We start from the raw sequence: 18,505 nt of genomic DNA, 5'->3' as shown, positions 1-18,505 counted from the left end.
CTCTGTGTCAAATAAATAAATAAAATCTTTAAAAAAAAAAAAAAAAAAAGAAAAATTCAGCCCTCAACTCCACCCATCAACAGCCAAACCAGCCTGTGTTTTCCACTCTGTAACACGCCCCTCACCCCCCAGGTAGCTCCGGTGTGCTCCCTCCACAAAGCCCACCCAGTCCCTCCTTTTATCACCTTCACGGGTGTAAAGAGACACCCGTGCCCCAACCTCGGGGGTCCTAGGAGGTGCAGGGCTCAGCTGTGGCTGACAAGTCTTTGACAGCAGAAACCACCCAGCACAGGAGTGCCAAAACAGGACGGCCCTACCCCGGGTGGGACTCGAACCCACAATCCCTGGCTTAGGAGGCCAGTGCCTTCTCCATTAGGCCACCGGGGCGTGCCCCTGGTGCGCAGGCTTCCCCGTCAGGACCCGCCCCCTTCCACGCTCCGGCGAGGAGCCGGTGGGCAGCGCCACGTGTCTCGCGCGCCCTTGCTGCGAGGGGCCGCGAGTTCAGGGCGACCTCTGTTCGGGTGTTTGGCTGTGCTGCTTCTTCGTTTAGGGCCGGGAGCAGGTGCGGTGTCCTGGCACCTCCCCCCACCCCGCGCCCGGTCCGGTCGGGTCCCGGTGCCGCCCCAGCTCCGCAGCCGCCCGATCCCCGCCTCTCCCAGCTCCATCGGGCGGCGGATGGAAGCTTCCCTGCGTGTGCGTCTCTGGAATGGCCCGCGGACTCCGGAGCACCGAGCCCAATCTCACCCTCCCCTTTGTGTTATCGGGGGGAACGTCCCCCAGGTCCCTTCCCCTGCGGTGAGGAGGGCGAGGCAGAGTCACCAAGGACCGCACCCGTCGTCTTCGTTCTGGCTCTTTGGTTTAAGGTACGGTGCTTGTTTTGGGGGCGACCGTCCCTGCGCCTGAGTCTTGGGCGTCCGCAAGTGTCCAGATTCTGTTGGCTTCAGGTGGGGCAAGGCGGGAAGTGTCTCCCCACTATAGTGCCCAGCACAGGAGAGCTGGTCGCTGCGGCTTTTTCCTGCTGGGGAGAAGTGTCCCTCCGCGTCGCGGGGAGGGGACAGAGGGACCCTTGTGGGAAGGACCCCGGCACCTGCGGACAAGGAACGAGGTGAGGGGAGAACTGGGAACCTCCGCCCGCGCCCTCGGACCGGCGCGGCCCCTTGGCCCACCACAAAGTGCGGACTCGGCGAGCCCAGAGCCCAAACCACGCCCTGAGCATGCCGAGTCTGTCTGAGGCCGGAGGAGGTGGCTCGGTTCTTCCGCTGTGGCGGCGTGGGCGAGTAGTCTACGGTTCAAGGATTGGAACCCCGTCCCCAGGCCTGGGGGGGCTGGAGAAGCCCTCCGTGTCCTCCGGTCGAACCCCCAGAACCTCTGCAGCCAAGTCACCTGAGGCCTCAGAACAAAGGACAGAGCGCCCAGAACGGGTTCTTGTCGCCCGGCTAGCTCAGTCGGTAGAGCATGAGACTCTTAATCTCAGGGTCGTGGGTTCGAGCCCCACGTTGGGCGGGCTCTACATTTTGTGCGTCAGCAGGCTTTCAACAAGTCCTAACCCTGTTTAGAGAGATCTTCCCGAGAAAACAAACTTCCTGATTGCTCATTCTATGAGGAAAAGAGAACACGGTACTTGGGTGTAACTTTTACCTTCAGGGGAGACATTCTGAGGCACTTCCTCTACCTTGGGAGTTTTATTTTTTAGGGGTGGCGGTGGCTTAAACATAGGGATGGGGAGAGAAAGCCAGGAGCCCAGGTGATGGTGAGGACAGTTCAGGGAATAAGGAATAGATACGTTTAAAATTAAACCTGACCCAGGTGACAAGGGCCACTTCCTGGGGCCCTCTGCTCTCCCTGCCCCCATACAGGTGGCCCTCCTCCCCCTGTGCCCGCCTTCCTTACTCCAGCCTGGCAGGGCTTCTCTCCAGGGACCCCCTTCAGCATCTAGGAGACCCTGTCCCTGTTCACAGCCCTACTGTTGCAGTCATCCTGTTGGCAAGTTAGTACTCCTTGTACTCGCAGCCTCGGCCGGAGCCTGGCCCAGCCAGTGATTGCCAGAAGAGTGGATGTCTCCAGGTCCCACAGAACCAGGGTCAAGACCACTTTCTTCCATGAAAGGATGAGAGGCAGATGAAGTAACTGACCTTGAGGGATTTGTTAATCTGGGGGTGCACAACTTGCTTCGGGAGTGAGAAGTCCTGGATTCAAATCCCCGACAAGCCCTTCTCTTGCACAGAGACATTTTTGAGGGGTGGATGGAATGGTGGGTCCCAATTCTAGGTCCCTTTACAATGGAAAGCAAAGGCATTGAAAGTAGAGAAGGTGGGGGGAGGGGGTTGCTGATGCCCTCTCCCCCCCCATTGTCGAGGTCCCATGTGTCACCGTGGATACACAGAGCTGACCCTTGTCCCTGAGCCACACTTCATTGCACAGACTCCATCCCTGAACCACAGCCTCAGGGGAACTCTGCTTCCTGGAGAGATCCTGCACTGGGAATTTTCCATGGCTTGTGGTCTGGAGTCTTGAGCCTTCCCCTAGATGAGGAAGGTGCAGAACACAAATCTTGGGCAGTTCTTTTTGGATTGCAGGAGGGTTACAGGACTTGACTCCACTATTTTCCAGCTGGACTCCACAGATCTGGACCCACAAGACCCAGCTTCTCAAGGACATCAGTTTATCCATCTGTTAAGTGGGGATAATCACAACTCATGACTCAAAGATTTGTTTGGGATATTAAATTATATTTTGTGTAAAGCACTTAGAACAGAGCCTTGAGACTGAAGCATTAACTCCTGTCTGAGCTTCCAGCCTGCTTGTCCACCCCTCCCCACCCACGCCCCTGAGCCAGGCATCTCTGGGCGGGGGGAAGCCCAGGTGCTCTGGGGCCCCTGTTTATTCTCTCCTCCCCCGCCTCTCCTGCGTCCCCACTTCGCACTCCTCCTGACCTCTCGGGCAGGAACCTGAACAGCCTCTTGTCCCAAGTTGGCAGATCCTGGCTTTATGCCACTCCCTGCAAAGGAGCTGGATCCCAAGGGCTGACCTCGGTGTTGGAGTTCAACAAAATATTTCGAGGGAATGAGGGAGGAATCGAGTGGTCAGGCCTGTTTTCCACCCCTCTGAGAAAGGGGTTCAAGTTTCCGTATATCCCTGGAGTGGTCTCAGGCCGACACACCCTCCTCCTGAAGCCTCAGGGTGGTGCTGGGTCTTGGGGACATCAACAGGTGACCTTGGATTTCATCAAGGCACAGAGAAGGACTGGACTCCAACTTGGCGCCTCACACCATCAGGGGTCTCAGCCTGCGTCTGACTTTTGGGGTCAGGGTCGAGGGTGATGTATGAGGCTGGAAATGTCGACAGTCTGGTCCAGATCCTGGTGTTGCCCACATTCGAGACTCAGCTTTAATGCAGAGATTCAGCAAAAACACCCATATGGTCACCAGGGACCCCATACTCTTATTCTCAGGGTCATGGCTTTGAGCCTCACAGTAGTTAGATTTTTTATTGCCGGTTGAAGGCAATGAGGATTCCCGCCCACATGGGTTGTTTCTCTGGTCCCAGCTATCCACGCCTGCCTGAAAAGTGCTCTGTTGGGTGCACAATGTGTGAGGTGATAAAAGCAGATTCCTGCTCACCCAGGAAGCCATACTTGGTTCCTGCCCTCAGAGCATCTGCCCCTTGTACCAGGATTGGCATCCCATGGGTGCTTCTGGACTCCCGTTCCTGAGAGTAGGGAGAGTAGTCATTCCAGCACCCACGCCCAGGACAGGGCAAGGACCAGGACCCTTTAAGGCCGACACCAAGGGCTTCCTCACTCCTTGTTAGCAAGGTCCCTGGGAAGGAATTCCACAAGGGTTTTCCTCCTCTGGGAACACAGCAGGTTGTCCCTAATTAAAAGACAAGAAAGTCTGAAAACCTAGGCTCCTCCGGGATTTGATCCTCTTTTGTTCTAAGCGAGGATTATACTCCTGGAAACTCCTTTTGCTGCCAGCTTCTCCTCTCGCTCAGCAATGCTGCCCACGCTCCAGTCCTCATGGGGTCATAATGTGGGAGAGTTTGATTCAGGTATCAATCAAGTAGAGGGATATAGTGGGTCCTGATTCCCAATATTCAGTAGTTTGGGAATTCCGTATTTGTTCTGTCTCCCTGTCCGGGGCCAATTTAGAGGGCTTCAGCCCAGGAAAATAGGCGCTGCGGTTTGGGGGCAGAGCATCGTTCCCAGTTTGCGACGGACTGGGGGTGAACTGTGGCCCCCCCCCCACCACCCGCAGTTCACCCTGGGCACTGCTGAGAGTCTCTCTCCGTCACTGGATCCCAGCCTGGGCTGAAGACCAGCCCTCCCCTGTGCGCCGCTGCGATCAGGATGCGTAATTGGGAAGCCGTGGGTTAGAGAGCTGCAGCTGTGCGGCCTTCCTCCAGCTGGGCCAGCTCCGGCCGCACGTGCAGCCGTTGATGAGCTTGTCGGTCTGAAACAGCAGCTGCGAACCCGCGAACGCATAGAGCCGGCTTCACAGGTGCACAAGTTAACAGCTGAACTCTCGGGGTGATGTCGGTGTTTCCGCGTGCGTCAGCTGCAGAAGGAGGAGGGGGTAGAACGAGGTGGCTCGTTGGTCTAGGGGTATGATTCTCGCTTTGGGTGCGAGAGGTCCCGGGTTCAAATCCCGGACGAGCCCTTTCCCTCATCTTTTCCCCTCTACGTTTTCAGTGGAGTTCGGCACCTACCAGGCTGAGGCTCCAGATGGTTCAGCTGGTGAGGGACCTAGGGCTCCGGCAGACGCAGACAGTATGTATCTCCTGAGGCTGGGATTGCGCGGTAATGAGGTTGAAGGAGACTATTCTGGGAAGTAGGAGGAGGTTATGTAAAATAAGGGAAAGTGCATCGTTGGCTGCTCTAGGGGTACAGATCTCATCTTAGTTCGAGATGATCCTTGCTTAAGTCCCGGGTGAGCCCTACTCTTACTTAAGTTGCCTTTTTTTTTGGGCGGGGGGAGAGACCCGGGATTCTGCGGGTAGAACTTCAGTTCTCTGGGGCCTTCCCAGATGAGAGCGCTAGGAAATTCGCGCCTTGGATCCGGAGGGGTGGTGGTCAGACAGTACAAAGCGAAGCTGCTAGTCCAGATCTGCGGGATCCTCGCGGGTTGGGTCACATCTCCACACGGGGAAGGACACAGAGACAGCAGAGTGCCTAGGACCCGACCCCGAACCCCTGGACGCAGTCTCTCTGCCCTGAGGGCGGGCTCCTTGTCCTCACCACTACCTGAGGACCAGAAGACCCGCCTCTTGCCCCCGCTGAGCAGAGGAGGGCATCCCTGAGTCGTCCTGGCTCGGGGTCTTGTTGGTGGCCTGATCCACCTCCCTCCAGGGGCCAGCCCCTCCCGTTTGATGGCACCTAGCGCAGGACGGCTGGTTTAGTCAGCATAACAAAGCGACTCTCAACGTCACTCGTGGGTTGTAGGTCCCACGTCGGAAACCGGATTTCTTGGTTTGATCTTGCCAGTGACTGGAGAGGGGAGCGCAGCCTGGAAGAGCGGGGGCAAGGGGCAGAGGCAGATGGTGGTGGCTGTTTCTTCCATGCACTCCGCACGCGTTTAGTAACCACCCATTGGGTGCCACACCGTGGGGGTGCGGCGTTTTCCAAAGCGGGCTTCCTAGTGACTTCGGCTCAAGCACCCTCCACGCGCCGCCGTCCCGCTCTTGAGCCGTCCAGCTGCCGCGTCCGACCTGGAGCTCCTCACCGGCTTCTGCGCTGCGCGCTAGGAGGAGCCGGGAGGAGCGCCTGCAGAGTGATCCAAGGGCGGCGCGGGGACGCCCTGACAGCCTGCCGGGGTGGCCGCCCGCCCCTCCCGGCCGGGGACTCAGCGCTGAGCGCAAGCGCGGAGGCCACCGTATGGCCGGCACGCAGGAACCGCTCCCCACTTCGTGGGCTCAGGGAGCGCTGGGCTCCCTCCACGCCCACGGATTCTTGAATTTAGCGGTTCTCCACTAGTCTGCAGCCGGAGTCCCCTCCCCGCCCTGCTCTGCGGGTCCCGCCCCGGATGCCACAACGGTCATAAAGAGGAGCCTGGAGGCCCGCTCCGGCGGGGCTCGTTGGTCTAGGGGTATGATTCTCGCTTAGGGTGCGAGAGGTCCCGGGTTCAAATCCCGGACGAGCCCTCCTTTTTGTCTCCCGGATGCGGGTCAGAATTCTGGCCTGAGATCTGTGCGCCAGGCCGCGAAGCTCGACCCCGGGAAAGGTGACTTTGAAAAGGCCTCAGGCTGGCTAAGTGCCGCCCACCGCTGCTTTTAAAATTTAATTGGGGCCCAGTCGCCAGAGCCCTGTCTCCCGATACTACTTTGTCATTCGGAGTTCGAAGCACCGAGGTAGGAGAAAAAGGTCTTTCCTTCCTGTGCTCTAAGAGCCCATTATTCTCCAAACCGACCCCTTTGGCGCGGCAGGCCTGGGCCCCCAGCCCAGTCCCGGGCTCAGGAGTCAAGGAGCTTGAGGAGAGGCCGTGGACATCTGGCGTTTGCAGCCTGGCCCTAGGGGTCTCCAGACGCCAAGCCCGGCACTCCTCACCTGGGCATGGCCTCCTGGGGCTCTCCCCTGCCTGGGCCCTGACCCCCAGTGCCTGTCCCATTGGGGTCCCCTCTGCCCTTTTCTGCAGCTCCGGCTGTGTGTGGACTGGGGTCACCTTCACGGGGCAAGAAGCGGACCGGGTCCCGCCAACACAAGAAAGTTTGAAAATCTAAGCATTTGAAGAACAATAGTGGACATGTTTGCTGGAGGCTACGATCCTATGTAGTTATATCCCCACTCCTTGTCGCATCGGCCCAAACGTCAAACAGATGTTAACAATTTAAAATTGTGTTAGAGAATCTCTCATACATGTTACTAAAGCCTCGCAAATCATGTTCAAGAGCTCTGCAAGGGGGGACATCTGTTCTGCAGAACCTTGAGGCTGCGATGCCTCAGGCACAGAATTCCTATAAAACATTCCCTCAGTACCTGGGGCTGAGAAGAAAGTGGGATTCAGGGGAGGTGGGGGGATTAACTCCTCCAGCCTTTCCCCCCTTGTCAGGCCAAGGGCCCAGGGAAAGTCCTTCTGTGGAGTCACAAGTGCTTGCCAGCAAATGCCTTCAGCATGTGTGGAAAGAAGAGTGCCAAGGTGTGCCAAGAGCATCTGCCTCCTACAGGATCTGAAGGATGGTTACACTGGAGAGAAGGAATCAGGAGAATGCAGCGGAGAGGAGGACCAAGGTGTTGGACAACTGTTAGTGGCATGGTCTTCCTTTTTGTTTAGGATGGGTGAGTTTGAGAGTGTGCCATGAACCAAGTATCATGAATAATCCAATTCTGTGTACTTGAGGACCAATTGGAGGGGAAAAAAAACCCTCAAGTAGAAGATTTAATTTAAGTGCTAAATTAATGAATGGTATGGTAAGTCTTTGAGCCCCTGGCAGAAGTAAAAATTGTCTGTGGAGAAATACACTTTTATTCTAGATCTCACAGAATTCCCTACACAAAGAAATTTACAAGGAAAATGGGCAACTCACAAAACAAACAAAAAACAACAAGGAAATAAGGCACCATGAGCAATAACCAAGGAACAACAAGCAATGGAAATGAAATTGCAAACATTTTAGATGCTAAGATTATTAGACACAGACTATAATACAACTATTCTTACTATGCATAAATAAATGAAGACTAAAATATCTTTGACAACAGAAGCTATGTAAAATGATCTAAAGATTGCAAAAGATCTATATTCTTCTAAAAATAAAAATACACAAAAATTGAAACAAAATTCAATAGATGTATATAACAGTTAAAAAAGATGGAGAAACAACAGGGTGCCTGGGTGGCTCAGTTGGTTAAGTGACTGCCTTCAGCTCAGGTCATGATCCCGGAGTCCTGGGATCGAGCCCCACATCGAGCCCCACATCGAGCCCCACATCGAGCCCCACATCGAGCCCCGCATCGAGCCCCGCATCGGGCTCCTGGCTCGGCGGGGAGCCTGCTTCTCCCTCTGACCCTGTCCCCTCTCATGCTGTTTCTCACTCTCTCTCTCTCTCAAATAAATAAATAAATAAATAAAATCTTTAAAAAAAGATGGAGAAACGGTAAACTAAGAATAGGTCAGAATAAATAATACAAAAATAAACAAAACCCTAAAATATCCCAATATGATTGCAAATTAAGCAACATACTTCTAAAAATTCCATGAGCTAAGGAAGAAATTACAATGGGATTTAGAAATACTTTGAAATAAATGATGATGAAAATACTGCATACCAAAACCTGTAAGATATAGCTAAAACTGTAGTTAGAGGGAAATTGATAGCCTTAGATGCATATAATAGAAAGATTGAAAACTAATGGCAAGAAGTTAGAAAAAGAACAGCAAAAATAAACCCAAAGAAGTTAGGGAAAAAATAATAAGATATGAAAATAATGAAGTAGAAAACAAGCATACTATAGAGATTAATAACACGTCCTGAAGGCAAATCTTGGGAAAAGCTAGGGCTATTGATAAAACTCTGCAAATACTGATTAAGAAATAAAGGAAGAGACATGCAACGCAAAGCGGGAATAAGAATGACTTCACAGTCATTGCATAATTAAATAATAAAAGCATATGCTAAACACCTTTGTGAAAATTTAGAGAAATACATAATTTTTTAAAATTAAAAAACATGCCTTACTGGGATCAAAATGGAATAAAAATGTAAATGATCTTAAAACTAATAAAGAAAGTGAATCAATAGTCAAAAACTATCCTCCAAGGAAGATTCTTGACTCAGATGGTTGCTGTGAAGCACGCTACCAAACATTCAAGACACAAAATTTTTATCTCACACAAAAGCTTTCACAGAATAGAACATGGAACCCCACAACACATTTTAGGAGGCCAGCACAACTCTGGTATCAAAACTAAACACAGAGACCCCTGGGTGATTCAGTAGGTTGTGCATCTGACACTTGATCTCAGAGTTGTGAGTTCAAGCACCCTGTTGGGCTCTGTGCTGGGCATGGAGCCTACATTAAAAAACAACAACAACATAGACAATATGAAAAATAATTTTAAAACCACATAATCTATAATCTCACTCATGAAAATGGATGTAAAATCTTAAAATATTAGCAAACCAAATCTTATGACCTATAAGAAGAATATACCGCTTCCAAGTTGAGTTTATCTAGGGAGTGCAGTTGATTTGACGTTAGAAAATCTATTGCTGGGCGCCTGGGTGGCTCAGTTGGTTAAGCGACTGCCTTCGGCTCAGGTCATGATCCTGGAGTGTCTGGATCGAGTCCCGCATCGGGTTCTCTGCTCGGCAGGGAGTCTGCTTCTCCCTCTGACCCTCCCCCCTTTCATGTGCTCTCTTTCATTCTCTCTCTCTCAAATAAATGAATAAAATCTTAGAAAAAGAAAATCTATTGCTTTCTGCAACAAATTCAGGGAAAAATATTCAATACAATCTAACTTCCATTCATGACTTTTAAAATGCTTAGTAAACCAGCAAAAGGAGATAATACCCATAACTTGCCAAAATTATCTACAAAATACTACAGCAAACTTCATCCCTGATAGTGAAACCTTGACATTTTCTTTGAGGTTGGAGATGCCACAAGGATGCTGATGCTCTCTTTCTATTGAACATTTTATCAGACAAATTGGGTTACTCATGCATTGTTGATGGGAATGGAAACGGTCCAGCGACTCTGGACAACACTATGGCAGTTTCTTTAAAAACTGAACATGTAACTACCATGTGACCCAGCAATTGCACCTTTGGGTGTCTATCCCAGAAAAATGAAGACTTATGTTCACACAAAAACCTGTACTCCGATATTTATAGTTGTTACATATTTCTAACAGCCAAAACAACAACAACAACAACAAAAAACAAAAACAAAACAAAAACTGGAATTATCCAGATGTCCGTCAAGGGGTCAATAGGTAAACTGGTACATCTTGCCCTAGGCCTTCTCCCCTGCGCCGCTCGCTCTGTCCCCCCCGTGCACCTAGGTGCTGGGGCTGCTCTTCCTGCGCCTAACGCCAGGTCCGCCCCTGCGGGCACGGGGCCCAGACCGGTTCCCCAACTAGAGGCCATGGGAAGGTGAGGGAAGTCCTGGACAAGCAGCACCCTCGCTGCCCCTGTGGGACTCTACTGACCCGACCCCAGGTGCTCAGGTCCAATTCATTACTTAGCCAAGTTCCCATCACCTTCAGATCAGCCCACCATCTAAAAAGCCCATCAGGTGATGCCCGGCTAGCTCAGTCGGTAGAGCATGAGACTCTTAATCTCAGGGTCGTGGGTTCGAGCCCCACATTGGGCGGTTTGTTTTCTTGGTTTGGCCCACGAAACTCGGCAGGAGACGATTAGGGAGCAGTGTGGGTGCACCACAGGGGATCAGCATTTCCACGCAAGGCGTCCCACTGACCTAGAATCGAAAGGCAATGCTGCCCCGGGGACCGGGGGCCCCTCGGTGGCTTTTGCCCCGGAGTGTGACCAGCATGCTCGCGGTTGCGAGGAATGTCAGCGAAGTGACCCCCGTGGCGGCGCAAGGACGCATGGACCGTCTGCCTGGCAGCATTCATTGCGTGAATGCTGGGGCCACCAGATTGGGGGACATGAGAGGGCTGCTCCCCACTCTGTGAGCTCCTTCCGCGCCCACCCGCTCCTGAGCTCAATCCTTCCCTGCGGGTCTGAAATCCGAATCTCCTCCCCGCGTCACTTCCTTGATCCCGCTTGTCCCAACCCTTGGGTCGCCACGAAGTCATAAAGAGAGCAGGAGGAAGCCGCTTTCATGGCTCGTTGGTCTAGGGGTATGATTCTCGCTTAGGGTGCGAGAGGTCCCGGGTTCAAATCCCGGACGAGCCCTAATGTTTTTTGGTACAAAAACGTCCTCTTAGAGATTGAGGAACTGTTGGCAGACCTCAGCCTTTGGGCGACGAAACGGGACAACGCAAGAGAAGATTAGAAGAAAATCTTTAAAAGTCCCCAGCTGGTTCCGGATGCTTTAAAAAATTTAATTTGGAGGCCTAGGCTTCAGAGGTGCAGGCATCCCAGGGTAGGGCGCTCCTCCCACGGCTGCGTCAGGTGTAGTCCTAGGCCGGTTTGGGGAAGGGGAATCCGAGAGAAGCAACGCTCCCCCGCAGTCACCCCTTTGAGGGTTCAAGTCCAGTACTTCTCGGCGGCACTCCAAGCACCCCCTGCTGAGGACCCAGGAATTTATACGCCAGCACTACTGAGGTGTGATGGTGGGGGTGACGCACTTTGAGGAGGCGCCTGGGCCCTCCTCCCCTCTTCCCTTTTCTCTCCCCACCTCCTCCCTCCATTTTCTTGTCCCTCTCACCTGGGCGCTCCCAGGCCTGCCCTGGTGCTGCTCCGGCCTGGGGACCGAGTGCGGTCAGGACTAGGGTCCTGTGCCCCTCTCGGAAGGTCAGGCTGTGAGGTCCAGGAGATTGGAGGTCCAGGTAGGGTTTGACTTTGACCCCTAAAGAGTTTCAATCCTTGAGAGCTGCTTTCCATAAAGGATGCAGGTTCCCCGCTTTCCGGGCAACCGTGGGCCGGGGGCATAGCTCAGGCCCAATGTCCTCTTTCCTCCAGAGCCCACGCAGGCGCCCCAGGCTGCCTGTAGAGTTAGATTTCCCGGGGCAACCATCTCTGTCCTAAAGTTTTTTTTTTTTTTAACCTTTATTTATTGGTTTGAAAAATTGTTAACAGCTTTAAGGAAATTACTACAAAGAAAAACATTCCAGGAGAGACTCGCGGTTTCCAGTAACACAAATGGGCGGGATTTGGGGGACCAACATTTTAGCTAAAAACAACGGAAAACGTTGGATATTCAAAACAAACAAGCACACTTAAAAGCGGCCGGAGGGGGGGGGGAATCCTGGCCACATTTAAACGGAGGTGGAAAAGCAGAGGGGTGCGTGGATCCCCAAGCGGCGGTCCCACCGAGGGGATTTGCCAATTTCCGCAAACCGGCGAGACGAAGGCAAAGCCCAGGACCTGCTCCTGAGTTCCCCCTTGAATCTGTGACCCCGAAAGATGCGTATGCACAGAAATACACCCGTCCCACCCCCACTGGCCTCCAGCGGCTCTGGAAAGCATGTTGCTTTGGGCCTCTTCCTTCTCCCACCTTCTGCTAAAATGCAAATAATTTTATTTTTTTATTTTATTTTTTTATTTTTATTTTTTTAAAATTTTATTTATTTATTTGAGAGAGAGAGAATGAGAGAGAGCACATGAGAGGGGTTATGGTCAGAGGGAGAAGCAGATTCCCCGCCGAACAGGGAGCCCAATGCAGGACTTGATCCAGGGACTCCAGGATCATGACCTGAGCCGAAGGCAGTTGCTTAACCAACTGAGCACCCAGGCGCCCATGCAAATAATTTTAAATAAGAGGCGAGCAAGTACGGAGACCTCGTGCACCGGAAGGGCGAAGCCCCGACCCCAACAAGGACCCAGCGTCTACAGCATCCTAGTTTCTCTCGGTGGCGGTCCCCTCACTCCCAGGCGCGCTCCCCTGAAGTCTCAGGGATGGCAGCTCCAGCCCCTTGCCTGCCGCCTTCTCTTCTGGGCCTGTGGTCAGATTGCCAGGACAGGAGGCACAAAGGACATTAGAAGACACGACAACTAATGCAAAGTGTGCTCTCTGATTCGGTTCTGGATTTTTTTTTCTTTTGTTTTTGCCATAAAGAACGTTATTGGAGGAAATTCGAATATGGACGGTAGGTTAGATAATCTTGTTGCACGAATGATAAAGGATAAATTCGGAGGTGTGGCGCGGGGAGGCTCTGAGGTCCCGGGAATTCTTAGGGGAATGGGGAGAGAATCTTGAGAGGCTTCGGATTCTGATTGATTGATTTTTTTTTTTTACCATTGGATAAATTACAAACCTCGGTGAATACAGTGAATTTCAAGGAAAATTGCAGGGTTGTGTCCACGACACTTGAGCCTTCAGCTTCGGACAGCCCCAAGGGGAGGGGTTTGGTTTGGAGCTCTGTGCCTCCTCTCGCACCCGAGCCTAGAGGGCGAGGTCCAGGGTAGAATCCTCCGGCCTCTCTCCGTCTGACGAAGCCCGGAGTTGTATATGTGCTGCCGAAGCGAGCACGACGAAGCCCGGAGTTGTGGCGCCCAGCCCCGGACCACGGCGCAGAGGGCTCTGACTTTGGCCTGTGGGTGAGCCGCAGAGGGTCTGGAGGGGTCGTCTCCCCACTGCACGCTGTGTGGGTCCCGCAGGTCCTCCCAGCCCTGCCTCTGCCGGGTCATTGTTCAAGCTGGGCCCGGAGAGGACCGAACGCAGCCCAGGCCGGATGCACCATCGACTGATCCAACCGGAGTCCCCTACTGCTCTCTGAATCCATTCATCTGAAGGAGAATGCAGTGCATTTCTGAGCGTGGGACTCCTCTGGAGGAAACGGAAGAGCCAGACTCCGCGAAGCCGGTGCCCGAGGAGCCGCAGGAACGCAGAGGAGGGCGAGTTTGTTTCGTTTACAGCTGTTCCTGAAGGCTTTTGAATGCACGCTGGAACGCCAAAGAAACTCAGCCTGGTTCTGAGGAATACCCACACCAATCTCCGGAACTCTTTCTAGCCAGTAAGCAAACCGTTTGGCAGCTGCCCCAGTGGCCTAATGGATAAGGCACTGGCCTCCTAAGCCAGGGGTTGTGGGTTCGAGTCCCACCTGGGGTAATAGGACAGCCTGACCTTTAGGTGTGTGACGGGTGTTTTAGATTAGGTTACACGAAGAGCTACAGCCTAAGGGAGGGGAAAACCTGTGGGACTCCGAGAGGTTTGCACCATCCTTAAAGTAAGAGTGAGAGCGAACTACAGCCTGAGGGGAAAACCTGTGGAACTCAAAGGAGTTTGCTGCACCATCCTTAAAGTAAGAGTGAGAGGTTTTCTTGTCTTCTATCCAATCACAAGGGAAAAAGCAATGTACTCCTACCACTACTATCCACACTTGTGTAAATCTGTCTTAGTACTGATGCCTGTGCAAGATTAATTGGCTAAGTAACACATTCATGTTGTTCAACCTCAAAAAGAACCTTGGTCTATTGATCTGAAACATCCCTCTATGAGAGTCATGTGATCCCTTTTTCTAAAACAAACAGTAACTCCCAAACCCCAGTTGTTTTTGCACGAGTGCCCAGAAAAGAAATGGGTGTAAAAGGCTGTGAACTTTCAGGGCCACACAGGCAAGGGGAGAAAATAGAGACTAGCAAAATGCAAAGTATGCAGCTCAAGAGGTAAACAGAAAATGTGGAGAGCAGAGGTTGCACCTGTGAGAGGTCAATGTCAGAACTGAATGGGCGTGTGGAGAGAATCGAGGTGACCCGGGCCAACGGTAATGTTGACTTGATCTGGGTTAAGATTGTGGGTGATTTTCTGCCTGGAGTTCTGTTGTTTCAACTGAGTTACTTCTGTGACTTTTTATAGTTCCTCCAGTGCCTTGTTAGAGTCTTGGTGTCAGGCCAGGATTTTGGTGTCTAGCAAACGCTGTCTTTGGCGTATAAAATAGCACTCTGGTGACCGGAAGGTCCCGTGTCCTCGGAAATGCCATGCCAGGCTTGCGTTCTTGCTCAGGTGCGCGGGGTCTGGAATCAAATCTCAGAGCAGCCACCTCCAATGGGCTTTTTTTTTTTTCTCTTCTTTTAATAATGAAAGCGAGCAGGGCTAGTATCAAAACGGGAGAGAGGGTCAATCAAACAGGAGAAGATGCCTAACGCATTTCCTGTTGAGGTTAAATGTTGGTGTGCTCTGTTAAGCTGCAGGCATCGAGCCTGGTGAGGAAGAAAACAAAAATGAAAAGCAGCATCGTCCCCTGGTCCGGAATCCAACTCCCTTTCTTCTTCCGTTTTAAAAAATCCATTTTTTTAAAATTTTTTTTTAAAGATTTTATTTATTTATTTGAGAGAGAGGATGAGAGGAGAGAGAGCACATGAGAGGGGGGAGGGTCAGAGGGAGAAGCAGACTCCCTGCTGAGCAGGGAGCCCGATGCGGGACTCGATCCAGGGACTCCAGGATCATGACCTGAGCCGAAGGCAGTCGCTTAACCAACTGAGCCACCCAGGCGCCCTAAAAAAATCCATTTTGTTAACTGCTGTATTGCAGTAGATACTTAGAGTTGGTGTTCAATGAGTGAATGAATAACTCTGTGAGGCCAGTGGCTTTGGGTATGTTGGGGCGCCTTTGGGACCTACAGCTTATGGGAAGACAGAAGTTCCGAGCTAGGGGGTGCGTTCCTGCTGGGTGGGTTTTGTTGTTGAGCCCCTGTCTCAGGATCCTGGCCAGCAGAGTCCCTGAGCCATCTGCTGACCAGGAGACCTGGGCCAAATCCTGCTCTGCTGTGTGCACTTCTTCAGCCAACAGTCCTGGTGGCCCTGCTCTATCCTGGTGGTCATGCCAACGGTATTTACACTCTTCTCTGAGTAGATATGGCAGAGTCATGTGCCCGGCTAGCTCAGTCAGTAGAGCATGAGACTCTGAATCCCAGAGTCTTGGGTTCAAGTCCCACGGTGGGCATAGGCGTCCCTTTCTGCTTGCGCACTAGGCAGCAGAAGGGTGGGACAGCCGACTTTCCTTAAATCCATGCCCAGTAGATGTCCTTGAATGAAACTTAAGTTAGCAAGACTCAGAAAGATGATGTGCATAGTACTATATCAGCTTAATTACATGTATTCTATTCTCAATCTTGGCACTTTTGACATTGTGAACCAGATCATTCCCTGTTGTACGGGGCCATCCTGTGCACTCTGGAATGTTTAACAGCATCCTTGGCCTTTACCTTCTAGATGCCAGTAGTTTCCCCATAGTTGTGACAACTAAAAGTGTCTCCGTATGTCCAGTGTCTCATGGTTGTGAGCCACTGGTCTAGAGAATCAAGCCCATAAATATTGGTGCAAACAGTTCTCATTTGAGATCTGACAGGAGAGCTAGCTTGGCACAGGGCCAGGTGGCAGGGCAGGGTGGCCTGCCATGGCCAACCTAGAAGGCAGCTTGGTGGGGTCAGGAAATGGGCTATGTACAGAGGGCTGAGCAGATAACTTAATATATTGAGGCTAATGGGAACCAGTTTTCTCACTGGTGGAACTGGAAAAAGAGAACGCTTCAATACATCCTATGGTGTTGCATTGCAACTGAAGGTATTAGTGATGCTACTTGATAACTTGGTAAAGGTCGTGTCACTGGGAAAGATAGTTCGTGGCAGTGACTTAATAAAAGCAATTCTTATAATGGTATATTTCCCTTCTTTGAAATTAGCAAGTAACCTGTAAAGTGATATAATTTGATACTATGTGAATATCCTGTTCCCCAACAACTTATTACATATTATTTTAACATTCATTCATAATCATTGTCTCAAACATTTATTTCACTGGGAGTTAAAGAATGAAGATTTCCTATTTCTATCATCTTTCTCTCTATATTTTTTAATTTGAATTCAATTAGCCAACATATAGTACATCATAGTTTCAGATGTGTTCAGTAATTTATCAGTTGTGTATAACACCCAGTGCTCATCACATCGTGAGCCCTCCTTAATGCCCATCACCCAGTTACCCCATCCCCCCCACCTCCCCTCCAGTAACCCTCAAGTTTGTTTCCTATAGTTAAGAGTCTCTCATGGTTTTTCTCCCTCTCTGATGACTTCCCATTCAGTTTTCCCTCCTTTCCCCTATGATCTTCTGTGCTGTTTCTTATATTCCACATGTGAGTGAAACCATATGATAATTGTCTTTCTCTGAGTGACTCATTTCACTCAGCATAATACCCTCCAGTTCCATCCACATTGATGTAAATGGTAAGTATTCATCCTTTCTGATGGCTGAGTAATATTCCATTGCATAGGAATGTGTGTGTGTGTGTGTGTGTGTGTGTGTGTGTGTGTGTTGGCTATTGTGGACATTGCTGCTATGAACATTGGGGTGCGTGTGCCCCTTTGGATCACTATATCTGTATCTTTGGGGTAAATACCTAGGAGTGCAATTGCTGGGTTGTAGGGTAGCTCTATTTTTAGCTTCTTGAGGAATGTCCATACTGTTTTCCAGAGTGGCCGCACCAGCTTGCATTCCCACCAACAGTGTAAGAGGGTTCCCCTTTCTCCACATCCTTGCCAACATTTGTTATTTCTTGTCTTGTTAATTTTAGCCATTCTGACTGGTGTAAGGTGGTATCTCATTGTGGTTTTGATTTGTATTTCTCTGATGACAAGTGATGTGGAGCATTTTTTCATGTGTCTGGTGGCCATTTGTATGTCTTCTTTGGAGAAATGTCTGTTCATGTCTTCTGCTTGTTTCTTGACTGGAGTATTTGTTTTTTGGGTCTTGAGTTCTTTATAGATCTTGGATACTAGCCCTTTATTTGATATGTCATTTGCAAATATCTTCTCTGATTCTGTAGGTTGCCTTTTAGTTTTGTTGACTGTTTCCTTTGCTGTGCAGAAGTTTTTTTTATCTTTTTAAAAAAGGCTTTATTTATTTATTTGATGCAGAGAGAGAAAGAGAAAGAGAGCACACAAGCTCGGGGAGAGGCAGACTCCCCACTGAGGTTTAAGGTACCTATAAAGCTTTTGATCTTATGCACTGTAAAGTTTACTTTCCTGAGTTGATAATATTAAAGGTTTACTCCTAAAAGCCATACACTTCAATCAGAAGTGGCAGTTGAATCACTAAAAAAAATGTCTTCTGGAAACCAGAGTGCTACTCTAACTGATCTTCCACTTTGGGTTATTTACGAACAATGTATTCTTCATGCTGATTATGATGTCTTTTTTTTTAAAGATTTTTTATTATTATTTATTTATTTGACAGAGAGAGAGACAGCGAGAGAGGGAACACAAGCAGGGTGAGTGGGAGAGGGAGAAACAGGCTTCCTGCCGAGCAGGGAGCCTGATGGGAGGCTTGATCCCAGGATCCTGGGATCATGACCTGAGCCGAAGGCAGACGCTTAACGACTGAGCCACTCAGGTGCCCCTGATTATGATGTCTTATTAAATATTCACCTACTCCTAGTAACTCAACATAAGAACTTCAGGGTCATAATGAGTCCTCATGTATCCATCAGACACATGTTATCAGATATCAAGTTCTGTACATTCTATCTCCAAAAACAGGCCAAAAAACACCTCACAATGTTAATTATCAAGAATCTGTGGAAGAGGGGAAAAATAGTCACTGGATTACTAAAGACATTGTTTGCAAGTGATAGAAAACTAACTCCTATCAGCTTAAGGAGAAGTAGAATCTATTGGTGGATGTAAGTGCAAAGTCCAAAGTTCTTGCAAGTTTCAAGCAGGGCTAGATGAAGGGACCCAAATAATGACATCAGGACCTGTACTTCTTATCTATTTGGTTTGTTTCTGTTTGACTTCATTCTGCAGACTGCCTCTCTCCATGTAGCAGACAAGATGGCCACCAGTAGCTCCAAACTCACATCCTCCTAGACTAGCAATCACTGGGTACAGAGAACTTCTCTCTACCAGTGTTTTATTTTTAAACTTTCAAAAAAGATTTATTCCCTTTT

The 18,505-nt window shown here is 50.4% G+C and overlaps 7 non-coding genes across 7 annotated transcripts; 6 read left to right on the top strand and 1 right to left on the bottom strand.

Annotated features, from left to right (window-relative positions):
- Positions 1-314: 314 nt before the first annotated feature.
- On the bottom strand, positions 315-387 carry TRNAR-CCU. Its single transcript has one exon. It is a non-coding gene; the product is annotated as a tRNA-Arg (tRNA).
- A 1,043-nt stretch (positions 388-1,430) lies between these two features.
- Positions 1,431-1,503, top strand: TRNAK-CUU. Its single transcript has one exon. It is a non-coding gene; the product is annotated as a tRNA-Lys (tRNA).
- A 3,083-nt stretch (positions 1,504-4,586) lies between these two features.
- Positions 4,587-4,658, top strand: TRNAP-UGG. Its single transcript has one exon. It is a non-coding gene; the product is annotated as a tRNA-Pro (tRNA).
- Positions 4,659-6,066: 1,408 nt separating this feature from the next.
- On the top strand, positions 6,067-6,138 carry TRNAP-AGG. The gene has a single exon. It is a non-coding gene; the product is annotated as a tRNA-Pro (tRNA).
- Positions 6,139-10,236: 4,098 nt separating this feature from the next.
- On the top strand, positions 10,237-10,309 carry TRNAK-CUU. Its single transcript has one exon. It is a non-coding gene; the product is annotated as a tRNA-Lys (tRNA).
- A 473-nt stretch (positions 10,310-10,782) lies between these two features.
- On the top strand, positions 10,783-10,854 carry TRNAP-AGG. The gene has a single exon. It is a non-coding gene; the product is annotated as a tRNA-Pro (tRNA).
- A 2,745-nt stretch (positions 10,855-13,599) lies between these two features.
- Positions 13,600-13,672, top strand: TRNAR-CCU. Its single transcript has one exon. It is a non-coding gene; the product is annotated as a tRNA-Arg (tRNA).
- The last annotated feature ends 4,833 nt before the right edge of the window (positions 13,673-18,505 follow it).

Source organism: Phoca vitulina, unplaced genomic scaffold (assembly GCF_004348235.1).
Source record: "Phoca vitulina isolate PV1807 unplaced genomic scaffold, GSC_HSeal_1.0 scaffold33, whole genome shotgun sequence".
Lineage (NCBI taxonomy): Eukaryota > Metazoa > Chordata > Mammalia > Carnivora > Phocidae > Phoca > Phoca vitulina.
This window is presented reverse-complemented; position numbering and strand designations above follow the sequence as displayed.